The sequence below is a fragment of the Miniopterus schreibersii genome (assembly GCF_964146895.1).
Source record: "Miniopterus schreibersii genome assembly, chromosome: 11".
In the NCBI taxonomy this organism is placed as follows: Eukaryota; Metazoa; Chordata; class Mammalia; order Chiroptera; family Miniopteridae; genus Miniopterus; species Miniopterus schreibersii.
The window spans coordinates 58241364-58259841 of NC_138111.1; the positions used below are offsets into that span (position 1 = coordinate 58241364).

At 42.2% G+C, this 18478-nt stretch overlaps 1 protein-coding gene across 15 annotated transcripts in view; it reads right to left on the reverse strand.

Annotated features, from left to right (window-relative positions):
* ELAVL2 (ELAV like RNA binding protein 2) overlaps window positions 1-18478 on the reverse strand; it is a 126320-nt gene that overhangs the window by 71658 nt on the left and 36184 nt on the right. The window lies entirely within an intron of this gene.

The following is an 18478-nucleotide window of genomic DNA, read 5'->3' on the forward strand; positions in this document are numbered from 1 at the left end:
TAAACCACATCTCAAAAAAAAATATTTTTAAATGATAATAAAATGAAAAAAAACACTGCATGCTGTCCTATGTCTTATGGATGTGGGAGAAGGGAGGAAATGTGAATGAAATTTTATAGCGAGAAAGGCAGTCATGCAATTCATAAGTGAACGCTTTGCATAAAAGCACTCTTTCCCCAAAATATCAGAAGGGCATTAAGAGAAGCTGTATTTGCCCACAATGTTACATTATACTATAAATGATCCTTAATCCTGGGACTGAAAATTAAAAGTAAATCGGAACCCTGTGAGGTTATTCTGCCACAGTCTCTCTGAGAATTGCTCACATATACTAAGAGGCAGTAAACCAGCATCCTTCAATTGAAATAATTGGACCAATAAATAGGATTGTTTGGAGTAATGCTTATATAGGATGTCAGCTTTGTCCCTGAACGAAATCAAGTGAACATTTTTTAATATGTAAATTGTAAACCCAGCACGATTTGAAATTAGTGCTGCTATGAGGCCTCCAATATAGTTAATGGGCCATTCACCACTTATTACAACTTGCCCAAATACTAAACCAAGCCACCGGTATTGGCACGAAAGCCAAAGTTTACCCTTTAGCCTTATACGCAGATGATTTAAACGGTCAACATAATATTCAGAAAAACTCAGTCTCTGAAACAAACAATGAGTAATAAAGGGGGGCCAAAAAACAGCTTTTACTGGCGTACTTATGACTATAAAAACGTCATCCTTAGAGTTAAATCTGGCTGTGATTTACCCGATGGGAGTGATGACATTCACAGCATGTAACAATGGATTCCATTTTCTGGCACCTACCAGAAGGGTTTAAACATACTCTTCGCAGGATGCCATGAAAATGTTTTCTTCTTCCCTTCTCCCACTATTACCAAGAGAATTCAGTCTGATTCTATGTTCTTTATTTAAAAAAATAAAACACAAAAACTTATCATTGAACTGAACCTGTGAAAAAATAAAGTGCTTTTAAACCCATGAAATATTTTGACAATAACCTAATTGTGGTTAGACTGCATAGGTAGGACAGGTGGAGGACCACACCCAACAGGTTAAACCAGGCTTAAATTTATGTCCCGAATACCCTCGGGAGTTAGTATCTGAACCTTCTTCAGTACATAAAACCACAGATTCCAATGTAATGGCCTCAGTCCCTTGTATCCATAGGAGAAAGGGACACTAATGAGCTAATCTACTGACACCCCTCTTTCTGAAAGCCCCAGGGATGCGAACAATCACTTTATTGCACCAACTAGCCAGGGGAAGCTGTGTATGGAAAATGATTCTTCTGCACTTTTACATTGCAAGCACCCCAGACAGTCTCTCCGCTTGAGGCAGACACATACCTTTATGGGAAGTTATAAATAAGTTGCTCACATGGCCCTTCCCTTTATGCTGGCCAACAATTCAGTTACTAAAAATGTAAAGCTACTTCCCCTTCACTTAAGGACAGGCGATTCTGCTCTACTCAATCTACCACAGACAAGCGGGCTGTGCACTATTTATAGATTCTACTGGCTCTGAAAACTCTTTGGAAAGGGAAAAAAGGCCGTATTCCAACGACACAAAACCATTAATTTTAAGGCTGGAAAAAATGTTTCAATATATGTTCACGTCTCAATTCTGACATCAATTGTGCCCATTGAGACTGCTTTTTCTCCTGTTGTGCAATAATTTATGAAAAGGCACTTTAGCATAGATCAATCTAGAATATTCTAAACTTTCCTGGGCTCCGAGAGGAAATGAGGAGGTGCTGTGTTTGGTGTGGCACGATTTTATTGGGAGGAGGGGGCTGACCTCTATGTTTTCACACTCACACAGTTTACTTCCATAGAGCTATAGAAACATTTTAAGTTGAATTGTTTTCCCTTTTACTTAAATGGCCCTCTATGTACTTTAATTTCTAAAGTTTCTTACAATAGATTTTAGGAAACCAAAGCTATTGCTTGATTTCTCGAATCTGGGGCTAACAGTGTTACGGTTACATGAGAGAAAAGGAAAACTTCCTATTTCCCAATCTTTCCAATAAAAAATTCCAAAAGCTTCTTTGTTATTTTCAAACCTCTAGGAGACAGCCACCAAACAAAAGAGACGGCTAATAAAAAACATCCTAAATATATTCTGAGAATTCTCATTGGGTACCTATCTGCAATGGAGGTTTCTAAGACCTAGACCCACCTTATATGGGGACCAGACCTCTGAGGGTTCAAGGCATAGCAGGATGCTGAAAGGGCAACTGCACATCCTCTGGTGAGGTCTGTCTGCACTGGTCTCTTCGTTGCCATGGTTACCATTCTGATCTGGGTCCTCACCTCCCACCTGGACCACTGAATTCCAGCCTCCCAAAAGGTTCTCCTTGTCATTCTAATACACACTAAAACTATTCCCAGATGGATTTTCCTAAATCCTCAATAGCCACCCCCCACTCCTGCCTATCAAATTAAGTACAAACTACTCAGCATGAACAGTATAAATATCTGAGATCCTCTACAAGCCCACTTATTCAAGTAGCTAAAAATCTGAGCCACTCCATGTTCCTCAGACGCTGCAGTATGTTCAAAGACACACATTCTCTGGCTCTGCTCATGAGGTTCCATCTCCTTGAAAGGCCTCCAGCCATACCCACCCCACATCCATTTCAGGGGTTTGTAGAGACCAAGCATTCAAAAACTGAGGGAAGGACAAGAACAGTTCCTGTAAAAAATTTGGAGCATGAAAGGGCAATCACCTCCCTAACTGCATGCATTGGTAGCTTATTTTTCCTACCCCATCTCAAGTATTTCAAACCAGAGAGAATTATGAAAGCGTATTTTCAATTTTTTGCACACTCCATCAGCCCTCCTTAGGCACTGACACCCAAATTCTTGTTAAATGGCATAACAAAGGAAACTACTTTGGGTGACCACTTGTGTACTTTTTTTTTTTTACTTTTTATTAATTGATTTTAGAGAGAGCGAAGGAGGAAGAGAAAAGGGGAGGAAGAGAGAAAGGGAGGGGGGAGGAAGACAGAGAGAGAGAGAAACATCAATGTGAGAGAGACACATAGATCAGATGCCGACTGGAGATCAAACCTACAACCTAGGTATGTGCCCTGACCAGGAGTGGAACCCGCAACCTTCCAGTGGCTCAAGAGAACACTCCAACCAACTAAGCCACACCCACCAGGGCCCACTTTGTGTATTTTTTTTTCCTGAGAGCTTAACATGCCAACTTGCCAAGTACAAAAAAGACAGAAGCCAAGACAAATCCAAAAACATGGTACAAATGTGCTCTGAGCCTCCCACCAGCAGGGTTATGGAGACGTGGCATCCGGAATCTGGATCAGAGTTGAGAAAAATGGCAGAAGCAAAAGTATATGTGAAAACAAACAGATTTTGACAAAAAGATGATTAAAAATGCATCCTAATGAAGTTATGAATTTAATTTCAAATGGTTTGAGTTTAATACAAACTATAAAGTTTAAGCAGACATCAAAGAGAACAGCTCTTAGAAGAATCAGGGCTAAGGTCAACGGCAAGAATCTCTCTCCCAGGGAAAGGCCCCGACTTGGGTAAAGCGACCTTAGTCTGGACACTCATGTGCAGCAAGAGGGCTCTCGATCCCTTGAGGAGCACGGTACAGGGCAAAGCCTTTCCTCTGACCACAAAGATGTCACCCGTCTCTAAAGTTTAAGAGCAGAACCTACCTAAGTAAAGACAGCAAGGTTGGCCAAAAAGCACCCTCCTTTGGGGGCCTCGGGGCAGGGGCCTAAAGCACTCGACATAACCAGCGAAGCCATCAGAGCCTACAGGTGAGAGCTGGATAAGCCAAGACGGGGTCATCTATCGAGCAGACACCGCTCCTGCAGAACAGTATTCTATCTTTCCCACCAAAATGGCGTTTTCGGGACACATTTCAGCTTCACGGAATTAAGCAACTGAAGAATCAGCCAAGCCCTAAAATCATGGGGCTGACCCGCCGGCTACAGGTATCAGCCATTAGTCTGTTTTCTTTAAAGCTCTTGACTTTGCTTTGTGGTTCCTAAAATTATAAAGGTTTGTGGCGTGACAGGTCACGGGATTTCCTCCATCCTAGAACCTCTGTCAACTCCCTGCCCCATCCCCACACCGTTTTAGCCACCTGGCCTGCTCTGTGGATTCCTCAGCCTTTGTCCAACTCAGCTTTTGGGCCCTGCGGCTAACAAGGGCCCAACAGCTTCAGGAGACAGAGGGGACATGTTCCTTGGCAGCGAATGCTGACATTTCTGTCTCTTGGTCCATGTGGCTCCTCCAGACACACTATAGTCTTTCCAAGGCCAGTCCTTCTGAGGCCAGACGACATGGGGTCTTGGAGGCAGAGGGGGTAGGAGCAAGTTTTCTTCGAAAATCTTAGGGTCCCTGGCTGGGTCTGAAAACTAAGCTGACGGAGACAAGCTAACAGGAGAAAAGCACATAAGTTGTATCGAATTTTTACATATACATGGGCCCTTCACAAGAAAATGAAGACCCAAAGAGGTGATCCGAGCAGGAAGCTTTTACAGCGTTCAGACAAATTTCTGAAGAATTGACAAAATAAAAGGGCCCGGGCTAGGGATAGTAGGTGACGAAGCCTTAGTAAGATGAGTTTAGTAAGGCTGGCCGGTGCAGCATTCTGGGCCCTGAATCCCCTTCTCTGGTGGTAAGAATGTCCTGGAACAAGGAGTTTCAGGACCGGTTTCAGGGAAGGGGAGGGAGGGAGGGAGCGGGAGGGCAAAGTGCACGTTCTGCGCCTGCTGTCTTCTCAGTCCCCTTCAGCTAAAGACAGTCAGCAAGACAGTCCCCGTGCCGAGGTGCCGTATTTGGGGGCAGTGCGTCCTAAACCCCATCAAGAGGCCGCTGTAAGAAAGGAAAAATCACCAAAAGGTTTTGAGCACAAGAGTCGCTCCTGCGAAAGTAAATCGCTGTGTGGCGTGTGGGAGGCCTGGGCCACTCTGGGAGCACGCAGCAGTGGAGAAACAGCCGCAGCAATCAGGGCGTCGGAAGAGGGTGACTCCAACCAGCCAGGCATCGGACGGGCAGAGCAGGCCCAGAAGGAAACCTGTTCCTAATGTGCTACTTTAATTACCTCCGTAAGCTGTTCAAATCCATTATCAAGAAATCGGCTTCGATTCCGACTGCTCACATTCAGACAAAGCACCAAAGCATTTATTAATTTCCGGGCACTAAGAATACAAGGAACGTCAGCGAAGAAATAGCTTGCCGTGTCAAAGACAATAAAAGGATCTTTTTAAAGAAACCCAACATATGAAAACCTGAATTTATATTAAACCAAGAAGAATTCAGCACGCGATTCGTTTAATAGCAAATGTAAATTTTCTGAACCACCGGAGTAATTTAAAAGACGCAACTACTCAACAGAGTATGGTGTTCAGAAACTGATTTGTAACCTATGAAGCCCCATTAAAGCTGTCAGAATGCAAAATAAGAAAGTACCTCAAAGTCGCCCCCAAAGGTTTAAAAACAAAGCAGATGAAAAGTAATGAGAATAAGTTACATTTTGCGAAAGGGAAGCAAACTTTAAAATCTATATTCTTCACCTGGGCCATTTATACACCTCCACGGTAGTGATGGTTAATCCAGGCGTTAACTCAAATCTTGGTTATAGGGTGAAATACACTACCTTCTAGTAATGAATCATTCCAACCTCATTCTTTCATTCCAGCCTCAGTGGGCCTAATTAATGTCCATGTCATTATTTGGCTACAGAACCTAAAGAGGGATATGAGTATAATAGGAATGAAATCAACTACTCCCACAGTTTTGTAGCTGAGTTCTTGTTTGGTGTAGGCAGATACATTTGAATTGCTAAATTAAGATAGTTAAAGTAGTAATCAACAAAGAAACTGAATAAACTTCGCATTCTTCTACAAAAGTCACGGCTAAAGGGAACCCCCTCAGGGTAGTGCAAATTGTGAAAGACTGATTGGAAATCCGCAAATTAATCCCAGGAGTTGGGTATTTTCATTAGGTAGGATAAAAACAGAGCTCCTCTATAGATAGACACTGAAGTACCTTCATATTCAAGTTCCACAACAGAAAGTGTGCCTGGTCTTACAGGGAATATAAAAGAAGTTCTATGGCCACTGATGCCATTTTTAACTCACAAGGGGAACAAAGGACCACAATACTCCGTTTGGCCACTAAGGTTAGGTTACTCTCTCACTATCATTTAGCAGGACTTACAGATAGAAAACCAAAAATTACAGTTGTTTAACTTCAATTAGCTTATTCCAAAATAAAGTCGGTAAAATAAAACGTAAGAAAAACAAGGTATATTTCCTTAATAATGCTGGAATGCTACACAGACAAGGTTTCCTCCAAAAATGTATACACACGTTTCACAGCTGATAGCTCAATTCTGGAAATGAAATGTATTTTAATAAACACTGCCTTTATAATTATTCAAAGCATGTGTATACATTTTTGGGGGGACAACTTTTATTTCTGTTGAACTTCAGAGAAACTGAAAATAATGAGAGGCTGCCCTGGGACATAAAATCTTGCAATTAATTGATACATTGTGGAGAGTGGGAAAGGATCTTCCCCAGTCCGCTGTAGGAGTGTAAACTGTGATCAACACAGATGCCAGCTCCTTCCTCTCTGGACTACGAAATGTATTTTTTCTTTTCAGTTGATATTAAAGGTCCTGAGATTCCCGAGAGATACATACTTTTGATTTAGAAGCATGACTAGGAATTATTTAGAATGGAAAGCTGGAGCCTCTTAAAAAAACAAGGTTCACACTGAGAAAGACACTTTCTTTCCTTTGGTCTGCCTCTTCTTCCCTCCTTCCCCAAAAGACAACTTTAAACTTCCACCCAGCTACGGAAAAAACACCTAAGTACCACTGTGTCTTCTTATGGTAATTAAGCTCCCGGTTATTTACCGCATTTCAAGAGGGAAGGGGGCGGGGAGAACTGGAATTCAATTAAAGTGTTATTTTTAGTCCCAGTGATTCCAACTAGGGGAGGGGGGCCTGAGGCCTGAGGGAGAGGATCTAGAGGAAATTTCCGGTTAACCTGCTGCCTAAGAATGTGTTTGGGAGTTAATGCTGCAAAGGAGGAAGGAGAAGCCGCTATGATCAGGAAAAGCCCTTCTTAGCCTCCGGCCTTTGCTTATGATATCCGCAGCAGGCACGCACACCTAATTTCAGATCTCGGATACCCATCTAACGGGGAAAAGGAGTCCAGATGCTTCGGTTCCCTGTCAAGGGCTGTCACTTCAACCCCTCCGACTTCTTTCACTTGGAAAATTATCCTAATATCACTAAGGTAAAGCACACTTGAAATAAATGCTCAAGGAATCTCTAAAAGTACACTGGGGCAAGGCCACCATTGTATAAATGAACAATGAAGGTTTGAATGAGCAAACATATATACACATACACACACACACACACGTATATGTGTGTGTGTAGATATATATATATCCTATTTATATATGTACACACATTATTTCCAAGAGTTGATGAGAAGCAATATCCATCTCCCACAGGTTGAATTATTTACCATGTTGGTAAGCAGGAGAGGGGATGAAGGGGTCTGTGTTCTGTAAAAGCTTTAAGTATATACATGTAATTTAGTCCGGTAATTTGTGAAAGCATTTTACAAATTGTGCAGTGCCAAGCGACTATCAGAGGCGACTGCCATTACTGCCGGACAAAGGAAGACGCCTCTCTTAGAATGTTACCATAGAGAATCTGCTTATCTGGATTTTAGGGGCCGGCGTAGCTTTGCCCCCCCCCCCCATGTCTAAGTGGACAAGAAGGCCGCAGAGTTGTGCTGGGAGCTTCTTGACACGTAGAGAGGACACTGTGGGCAGCAAGTGCAGCGTGTGGACTTTGCTCAGCCACGACGGTCAGCTCCTGTGCCGGGCTGGGGAGCAGATGCCGCGTTAAACTGCACTTAGCGCGCAGTCACAAGCGGTGACTGAGGAGGAGAATTTTTACTTGGAGTGCTGCAATTTTTAATCCCAGACCTCCAAAGACTATTTAAATATATAGGATACCAAGAGCCTACGTGTTTCACATCAGAATTTCAGCCTTGTCTATTTTAATTTACCTTCCTTTAAAAAGTACACCCCCACCCCCCCGCCACCCCCGTCACACACACACAAGTGCGCGTGTGTTCCATCCTGTGCAACTCAGTATTCTCAGGCTCAGCCGCCCAGCCGCTTAGGATTTTAATATTTAAGATTAGAAACTGCTACCTCTGTGTTCCTTTTGCTAAGAACTCCAAGGAGGATACAGGCACCTTCTACTTATATTCAGATTTATCATTTACAACACAGGGAGAAAAAGTGTAGAAGTCTCACGCAGGGCTGTACTCTCAACTCCAGATTGATGACATGCACACTGAGATGTGTCACGTGGTGTCAGAGCTTCCAGGACTCACACATCAGGGAAATGACCCCCACACGACTGGACAATCTCCTCCCGTTTTCCCCCATCATAATTTCAAAATGGCCTGAATTTAAACATTCTTTTTCTAAGCCTGCACTCCAGTTTTAAGATTATGTTTAATTAAAAGGAAATAAAAATAACTAAGACATCCTTCTGAACGCTCTGAACCAAATCATAGGATTTGGGTATCTTCTGCTGCAGGAAAGAGGTTCAGATTATTTGACTGCCTCTTACAGAATTTAATGAATCCTACCACTAAAAGAGAGTAGGGAAGAGCATGTATTGATTCCTCATTCCAGACAAGTCCTCAAGCTAGATATTTTACAAACAAAATCCCACTTAATCCTCTCATGCAGGACGAGCTATGTGCAATATCTTCAATTTACAAATGAGTATTTCAGAATTTCAAGAGTCCATACAGGTAGTAAGTAGAGAACCTGAGATTTTTAAACCAGGGCTAAACCTGGATGTAAAGCCTCCTGGCTGCCCCCTCCGCTTCCACCCTTGCCCCTCTATCCAACCTCCATTCCACCTCTACGGTGATCTACCTAAAAGGAGGTCAGCAGCCCACAGCTATTTCTCGTTTTAAGGCCTTCACAGACTCCACAACGCCTACAAAGCAACAGCTCCACGACCTGACCCCGTTCCCACCGCTCCCCACTGCACACCGGAGGCTCTAACCACCTCCCTGCGGCCCCGCGGACGCCTGCACTGCTTCCCGCTGTCATTCATGCTCTGTTCTCAGCCTGCAACTGCCTCGCCACCATTCCACCCCTGAGAATGGAAACATCCTAGGCACTCAGAAGGAGGCACAATGCCTCCGGGAAGCTCCTGTGACCACTTAGGCTCTGTGCTCCTGTGAGCCCAGACACTCACCTTTGGCACCTCAGCAAGAAACGTGCACAGAGATTCATAAGGAGTAACAGCATCATTGCCATGAAGTGCAAGTGGCAGGTAAAAAAATAAAATAAAATAAAAATTCCCACTTCTTTATGGGATTTTTCATGTGGCTTACATACCCTGCCAAGTGGGAAACCTTCCATGGCAACTCTATATACCTGGAGGAGCCAAAGTCACCGCAGGTTATTAATACAGGGAAGGTAGCCTTGTAGTAGGCTATCATTCCCCACCACCGACACACACACAGGCCTTTCCAGATACACCTACTAATTCTTACATTATCGGCTCAGGCCTCAAGTTGAATTAGCATTACAGAAAAAAAGAAAAAAAAATTCCTAGCTACAAGCCTTTTGTTAAAACAACATACGCCTCAGGAAGGAAGGGCGAGAGGGAAAGACAGGAGTGGTCCACTGTCACCAAACCACAGTTTAAAATAAGCAAACCTCGCCACCCATGTGAAAAACCAAGACCACACCAGATGTTAACCACCTCTCTCTGCCAGCCCAGTGAAGGTCTCCAGAGGCTGGGAAGAAACTTCCCAGGGCCAAGAAAGCAACATCTCCGATTCAGTGGACATGACCAGGAGCACTGCGCTAGACACGAGGAAAGCAAGGATGCCCCAAACATGCTCCCAGTCCACCCCAATGGAGCTTCTCCAGAACAGAGCCGCACCCAGACAAGTCAAAGGCTTGCAAGGCGGTCTTTAAGAGCCTACAGTCAGGATAACAATCTCTCTGGGTGACCTATGCTAAAAATTGTACTATCTGAGTAAAAGATAAAAGGGCAAAGTCACTGCTGCTATGGAAACTGCCACATCTAACTTAAACATCTGAGCCCGGGCATATATTCGAGAAGATGTGAAGCATTTTGCTTCCCAATGTTTAAAGCGCCAGAGAATAAAAGGAGATTGTGCAGAGCCTTCCCATTTAAACATTAAACTGGATTTCTGCCTCATTATAAAAATCTGAAATTACAAAGCAAAGGCTGAACTTTTTCTGACTGTGGACTGCTAGGAGTCTCTTGGTGTCCATTTCCTACGATGCCATATAAAGAGTACATTTCTTTAAAATAACCCCTCAATACAGTAGATTTAACACATAAATCGCTTGGCAGTAAATACACAGTATTTTACCAGTGACAGGACTTTCAGAAAATACCTACTGTGTACAGGCAATACACTTGACTACAGCAGTGATGACCGCACTCTATTTCAGATCGGCCTAAAAGAAACGTTTACCGTCATCTACTACTTTTATCTCAAATGCATTGGGGGGGGGGCCTCTTAAGCCACTCTTGAGGCTCTAGTGCCAAAGCCCAATTTTTCACTCTTTCTGTACAGAGCAGAGACCTACACAAGTGTTCTTTCTTAGCCATATTTGAAGAGTTCCTTGGCTTGGTTCTGATCCTCCGGTTGAGAACCATCACGTAACGAAAGCAGAATGGTTTAGAAATGTAATTTTTCTGTACTCTTAGCACCCCCACCAAGCACACTTTTGTGAAATTTCTCTTTTGTCAGGCTAACACCCAGGATTCACAACAAAGACCTAGGGACTTAGAACTCAGTTCGGGAATCAGGTGACTATTTTTCATTCTCTAATTGGAGGGGAGCAAGAGCAAAGATGGGGGAACGGAATCATCCAGACAGAAGCAGGAGTAGTCAGTTCAGACCAGAGAAAACTTCCCACTGCATTGGAACACTCGTTAGAGTGGATGTCACTGCTATCAGATCAAGAACAACAATTACTACGCATCACCGGCCAAGACACAGCAGTAGTTCCCAAAGTAACTTCCATTCTAACTGAAAAGGACCCATATTCTTAACTTGTTGAGTCTAAAAGTTGGCCTCCCATCCTGAAAACTGACCAAAATACAAACGAATGAATCCTCTTATTTATCTGTCACGGTTGACTACACATTAACAAATACCTATTCAGCATCTACATCCCAGTGGCCACTTGCAACATTTTCCGTGGTTTAAAGTTCATGACATACCTAATGAGACCCAACAGGTCAGCAGGAAGGAAAACTGGGAAAAGAGGGAGCGTAAGAGGGGAGGGAGTCAAAAGTTACCGTAAGTATTATGCACTCAAGTAAATGGTGGAATCTGACAACCACAGTTAATAAAACCAAAAACAAAATTAAAAGACAACAATGGGCTCTGCTTAAATAATCCACACACATGCCTCTTAGAGGAGGGCCAAGAGATAGATTATACAAGCAGCCAAGTGATGAACACTAAACATCTCCAGCTGAGTCTCAACTGGGAGCCAGAGGGGAGATTTAGTCTGAAACGGTGTTATTTGGTCTAGCCAATGTCTTTTTTTAAAAATTATGTTCAACATTTAAAACTTTACCAATTTAGCAATTTCACATTTATGGGGGGAGGAGGAACAACACTAAAAACATTACTGGCTTCTCCTTAAAAAGTAAGTAAAAAGCAGAGAGATTGGCAACAGAGTCCACATTCCCACAGAGCTATTAGCCAGCAGGCTGCCCTTTGAATGGAGCAGATTCTCTGCAGTGCTCCTAATACCGGCTTTACTCCTTTGCCTGAATGCCCCGGTTCCTGCAAGGGCTGGATCTCACATGAAACATCACAGCCCAAAGGTCAAACACGCTGAAGGGTGCATGGCTTTTCTACCACGGTGGCAGAAGAGGTGCAGGAGACCAGGGTACTGACGTGTGAGTGAAGGGATAGAAACAAGAATTCCTAGTGCAAAATGCTTGAAAATGTCACTGCAGATACAGCACAGAGGTACAACTAGTGATGGGCTGAGGTGGGGGTGAATCAATCTTAACTACTTTTGACATATCATATCCATCTAAACTCAGGATCTTTAATTTTAGGCCTAATCGTCTATGAAATATTCCCAGAAGTAACCGTAACATAGAATGAAGCAAAAAAAGCATCAATTCTGTGTTACTCTAAATCTTAATATGACGGCCACATACATTCAACTCATTGGAAAATGAGGTCCAAGTTGGCTCACCGCACTACCCGGGTCGGGACTCAAAAGCCAGCTTGTCAACAACGAATTAAGTATTTGTATTTAAGTATTTCTGAGGAGAAAGCCAATCGGGTCCTAAGTAAATATTTTGATACCAGAAAGAAGGGGAGAGATCTATTAAGTGTTTAATCTCCAAGTCTGGGGGGGTGGGGGGACAGGGCACCAGCACACACAAAAGTAAAAAATCATCTTACATTATACCAGAAGCCCTTAATATAAACAAACTCCAAGATCAAACTCTCTAAAAACCGTCTGTCAGGACCAATCAAAATCACATTTGAGGCAGAACAGTGTAAGTAGGGACAAAAGTGTAAAAACAGAGGTCTTACTTCACACGCTTCCTGCCGCTTCAGCTTCACCAAATAGGCCCCCATGAAAACCTGTCTGGACAGGGCGGGGCCCCAGACTGGCTGCTTCACCAGCAGGGGCTCCTGCGGGGAGGTGGCCAATGAAAGGAACCACTAGAGGAAGGCCCAATGCATCCTCCCAAAGCCTGGAAATTGCTATTTTGTTTCAGGTGTAAGTTTTCAAAGTACTGCCCAACTGTCCCTAGGTCCATTTGGCAATGCCAGAGTAATTACAACTTGGTTAAAATCCTGAGATAATTAACTCACCATTCTCTGCTATTCTCTAGAAAAAGAGGCCTGAACCAAGGGCAGGCAACACCAAGGGTCTCCCAAGATTCTCCTGAACTGAGATGTCTTTCAGCATGGAAAGTTTCCAGAATCTCAGACAGAGACTAGGAGAAAATGATACTTCTCACCTCTTCTCATTAACTAAAAAGCCACAGCTAAAAATAAAAGGTTCGAGGAACTCCAAAATCGAGGGTTTTGATATAGGACACGTTAAATTATTCTCTATCAACTGCAAGTCTTTAAGGTTGCAGAGTATTACTTTAATGCTACTGATTTATTTTTATTTTTTTCAGAACCCATGGTAATTTTCCTTTTAAAAAATTTCTCATGAATTTCCAATCTCTATTATGAGGGAAGGGGGTATAGGGTGCTAACCATGCAAAACACACTGCCCATTCTGCAAAACCTCAGATGTAACACAAGGAGATTCTCTCTTCTCCCAGGGTTGTATTATAACATGTAAACTGGGGACAGACCCACATGTGGCATTAAATAGCAGTACACTATAATCATCATTTCCCATTTGTTTACTAACCTAGTGTATAAGATTCTAAAAGAATCTGAAATTCTCCCATTTTATTTAAATATAAACACTGACAAGTATTTATGTTCTTCCCTTGACACCAATTATAATTAACTCTTAAGGTAAGTTTTCAGCATAACAAAATTAGAAAAAAAGATTTCTACATATTAAATGCCCACCATTTGATAAAAGTTTATAAGTATTAAGTCCTTATGCATCCTTGTATTATCACTTTCTCATATTTTTGGCCCATCTACTATGCCCTTATAAAAGTTAAACTCTAGAATACATAAATATCAAAGAAGAAGTATGGCTCTTAGCTCACATCATTAATTATGTTGGCCCACACCAACATTCTTATTCTTGATTAGGGGCCAAGATAACAGAAATCAGCACTCAAATCAAAATTATCATGTGTGACACACAGCAGCTCCCAAGTACAGCTCCTATTTCCCGTATCTGAAATATGAGAATGAAATGCTTTCATTTGCAGTAAAATGAAGGCTTCAGTTCACTTCTTCAGAAGAGTTAAGAGATGGCAGATAAATCAAGGTCAAGAAAAAACAGGTCTCAGTACTTCATAGCACGCAAGGGAAATTTGGAGTTTAAGCCTTCACATCAAGGTCCTAGTCAAACAGACAACTAATGAGGATACGGGAACAGAGTAAAAGTCCACATGAACCAAAGAAGCTGGCTGCCAGTCCAGATTGTGTTACTTAGTAGTTTTGTGATCTTTGACAAATTTTTAACCTCAGTAACTTCCCTCATCTATAAAGTATGTAGATTTTCCCCACTATGACTAGCAAACAGGGTTTTTATAAGAGTTAAGTTAAATAATAGATAAAAGAGTACCTTATAAAAATTGTAAGACCCTATATAAAGTATTGTTTCTCAGACCCTAACCTTGAGAACTGTTTTCTGCTATCAGGGTCTCATTCTAACAGCATTTCTAATTTATGCTAAAGTCAAGCTGTTACAATCAACGTAACTTGGGAAATTCAAGTTAACAAAGAAACACATACACACTCCTGCGTGGAGGTTAGGGTGCACTTTCTTCACTCAGCCAAAAACAGGGCCATTTTCTACCTTAAACTTACCTGCAAGCAGACCAAATACTCTTGTATACTAAGTACCAAGTACCAAATATTTAAACCACCACAGCAGACAGAATAGTCTATTTGAGTAAAGGCTGTTTAACATAAAAATGTTTAAGCAGACATTGATTCAAAAAAGCTTTGTTGCTAAATAGCTGACGGTGGTGTTCAGATGCCAACTTAAGAATCATACACTACAGATATCCTTCAATAATTCATAATTAAAGTGCATGGTAGACATCTGCTCAGAGCCCAGCACAGTGCTCAACACAGGGTCACAGCATGGTCAACAAGCCGACTAACCTGCCATTAATAAGAAGTGCCTGGCATTCTTGAAGACGTCTAAGAGATGAGGCCATTTTGAAGAGCTAGAACTATGAACTAAAATTACCCCTGAAGATGATTAGTATGCGCCGTACCACAAGATCATGGTCTGCTGATGAGGCAATCCTACCTGAACTTACTGGTAAAGAAACAACTTTCAAGCCTACAAAATAGAATTGGGCGCAAGAGGAAGGCATAACTGACAAAGGAAACCAGAGCACTGACAGTGATGGTGGCACCGGAGGGGTGGAGAGTAAGACTAGGAAGAAAAGCTGGAGGCCGCCAAATTTCTTCCAGTCGTACATATCTTCTCAGCCCTTTCCTTCCCTCCTATCTTCTCATCTCAGCTCCTCAAAGGGCCCTCACCCCCTCTCCCATTTGAGAACTCAGCTGGGTTTCCAAATATCCCAAGAAACTAACTGGTACATATTTGGCTAGAGGGAGACAACCCATCTCATTTTCTATGCATCCAAGTAACTCATACCTCGAAAGAGCAGAAACTGCCTGGAAACTTATTCCAATACCTGGGAAAGGCAGCCAACCTCTATGCTCAAGAAGATGGAGGCATAGCATTCCCTGATGATCCACTGGGCAGAACTATCCTTATCTCATCTGTCAACCTTTACTGCTCAAATAAAAATAGACAAAGTGAACATAAAAAAACGCTCAACATGCCAAGGATGGAAGAAAGCAAGATCTTGGCTTACAACCCAGGGCCCACTTAAATGGAGTGACTACAAGCAAAACCAAAGAAGTTTACTGAAGAAACACACAACTTCAGACAACAAGACAGGCCTGTACCATAATGGACAACTACAAAGTGGCCATACACCAACCTGAAAAGAATGGAGTCCGTTACTAAATCAAAGGCATCAGGTATCCTCTGAGATAAAGCTCTCTAATGAGGCATAAGTCACAACTAAAAGGACACGGGACAAATAGATGTGCCTCAAATATCAACACACACGAAAGACAAAGGCATTCACATTCATTCTAGCATGCATGTCCTATCACGTGCACTGTGCTGGGTACAAGGACTCAGATCAGGAGTTCCCACTTGGTGTCTAGCAAAGAACGGGACACATGCAGAAAAAGCCACAGCACAGGACACAATCTGGCAAATGTGAGAAGCAGGGATTATATCTGGGTGACAGAACAGAGAAAGGGCATATGCACTAGCTTATCCATGGTCATACGTTCAAACAGGGGATGAGCCAGGCATGGGTTCAACCACTTCATAAATGCCTACTAAGACAGGCCACAGGGCAGGCACTCAGGAGAGACAGATACTAAATAAGCAAAACGGACAAACTAAATATTTTAAAAATTTTTTTAAATAAAAATGTATGGGGATTACATGGGTCGGGTGATCACAAAAGGCCTCTCTAGAGAAAATGACATTTAAACTGAGACCTAAAGATAAGGAACATGTTTAGATATACGTAAGAGTTGGTCTCTGGAGGGAGGGGATGGCACCGTGCAACGTGCCAGGTGCTGTGGGGGTGGAGGGGACAGTGAGTAAGATACATCCTGTGCCCTGAGGGGTCCCTTCCTAGGGAAGCAGTACACACAGAATGTGGAAGCCCAGTAAGCAGAATTTTACTATTATGGAACACTAAGAACCTAGAGAAATCTTAAAACCCATCCAGATTAACCATTCCTTTTTTCAAATGAAGAAAACAAAGCCCAGACATTGGCTCTGGGTCACTGAACTAGGTAGGGACAAAGGTGAGGCCCAAGCCTATTAGCTCCCATTAATTACTCCACACTGCCCATTGGGCTTTTCAATCAGAAAATTCATTTGGAAAATCAGAGCTCAGTAAATTGGCAAAGTACAAGGAACATAGTATCTGTAGGGAAAATAAGCAGATTTCAGGCTCACGGAGCCAAGCACTTCACTAGATGCTATGGACTAATCTTTCCTGGTTCAGGACAAAATGAAAATTGTAGCGAGTTTTGCGCAAAGTGAAATATATAGTACATTCAATTTCACTTCTGAAATTATGAGCATCCTACTTTTGTGTGTCTAAGCATCCAGGAAATGACAGTGATAACAGAGATTCTGCCAGATGTTTTTAAATACCTTTCCTTGTCGAAACAGAGTAGGCAAACCTATCAGTTCCCTGCCCCCATATACACTTTTTTTTTTATTGTACTTGCCTGAGAAATACAAACATTGAGGAACAATTATTACAGAGAGAATGGGGGAGAACATGGAGAATCACTAAGAGGAAGTCATAACAGCACTGTTCATTAAAGCAAAAAAAAAGAAAATACTCCAATCTTTATCAAGGAAGATAAACAGGAAGGAAGATACACGGACAAACAGTCATACATTCCCACAATTGAATATTATTCAGCAGAGGGCCCATGTAGAGACCAAAAAATATTATAAACTGAGAATTTTAATGAATTCAATTCTGTCTCCTACAAGACAAAAAAGGACTTAGAATATTTTAAGTTATTACAGCTTTTCTTAGAAGTCAATTATAGTCAAATAGAAACATTTAATTTTTAATTACATATTTTCCAAGTCTTACATTATACTTTCTTACAAATAGTGTGGGAACAAATATATAACAAAGAGGGAAAGCCCTTCTCATTGGAGCTACTATATAACTCATCCCTCACTGCCTCACGTCTGGTTAACCCAAAACTCCCACTGCAGGTACTAATCAGCTGTAACCCAGAAACCAGGACCTATTCTGCCAATCAGCAGCTGCTCAAGGTGCAGGTCAACCTGTAAACACACATTTCTATAGAGTATGACCAGGTACAGCCCGAGAAGAATAACAGGTTAAAACTGGAGCAAGAATATAATGGAAAAAATAATCAGTTCATGGAATTCTGCATAGAACTGATGCAAAACTGGGTCCCACTCGAAGGAGACTTATCTCAGCCTTTTCACTTAGTTTACCATCCCAGGAAAGGAACAGTAACTAAGAATTCCAGACCCTTGATGTCCCCGACAGTCACCGGATGGGGTCACCCTGGACAGGAATTCTCCCAGAATGCTGACTGACCTGCTGGAGGAACAGCCTTGCTGGTCTTCATGGATGCTACGCTCTATTTTGGACACTAACTGTCTCAAGCTTGCTGAACTTGAGAGATTTCTAAATCTTCCCAAGGACATCAGAAACATTTGTCTGTACCAGAGCATTTATCTCTGTTACTAAAGAAAAGTCACCTTCCAGGAGAACTGCTGTGAAAACCCACATCATGTGCTCTAAAGGTAACATGGAAAAAGAAAGGCAGTCTAAAAACACATATACTGGGAAAGCCAAGGTGAACTTCAAGAAAAGTAAAACCTTATTACCTAATTTTATCAAAGCAATAAAGATCTAATTTATATAGAGACGAACTATATAGCTCTGGCTATTCCAGGCCAGGAACTTGGATAGTGGCTTACTTCATACCAAGATTTATAAGACATGAATGATTTAGAAATATACATGAACCCTGAACTGCTAAAATGATGACAATCCAAAGGTAATTACTGACATACCAGAAGATGGGAGCTTTGAGGAAGAGAGTCTCTTTTACCCTCCCCAGAAA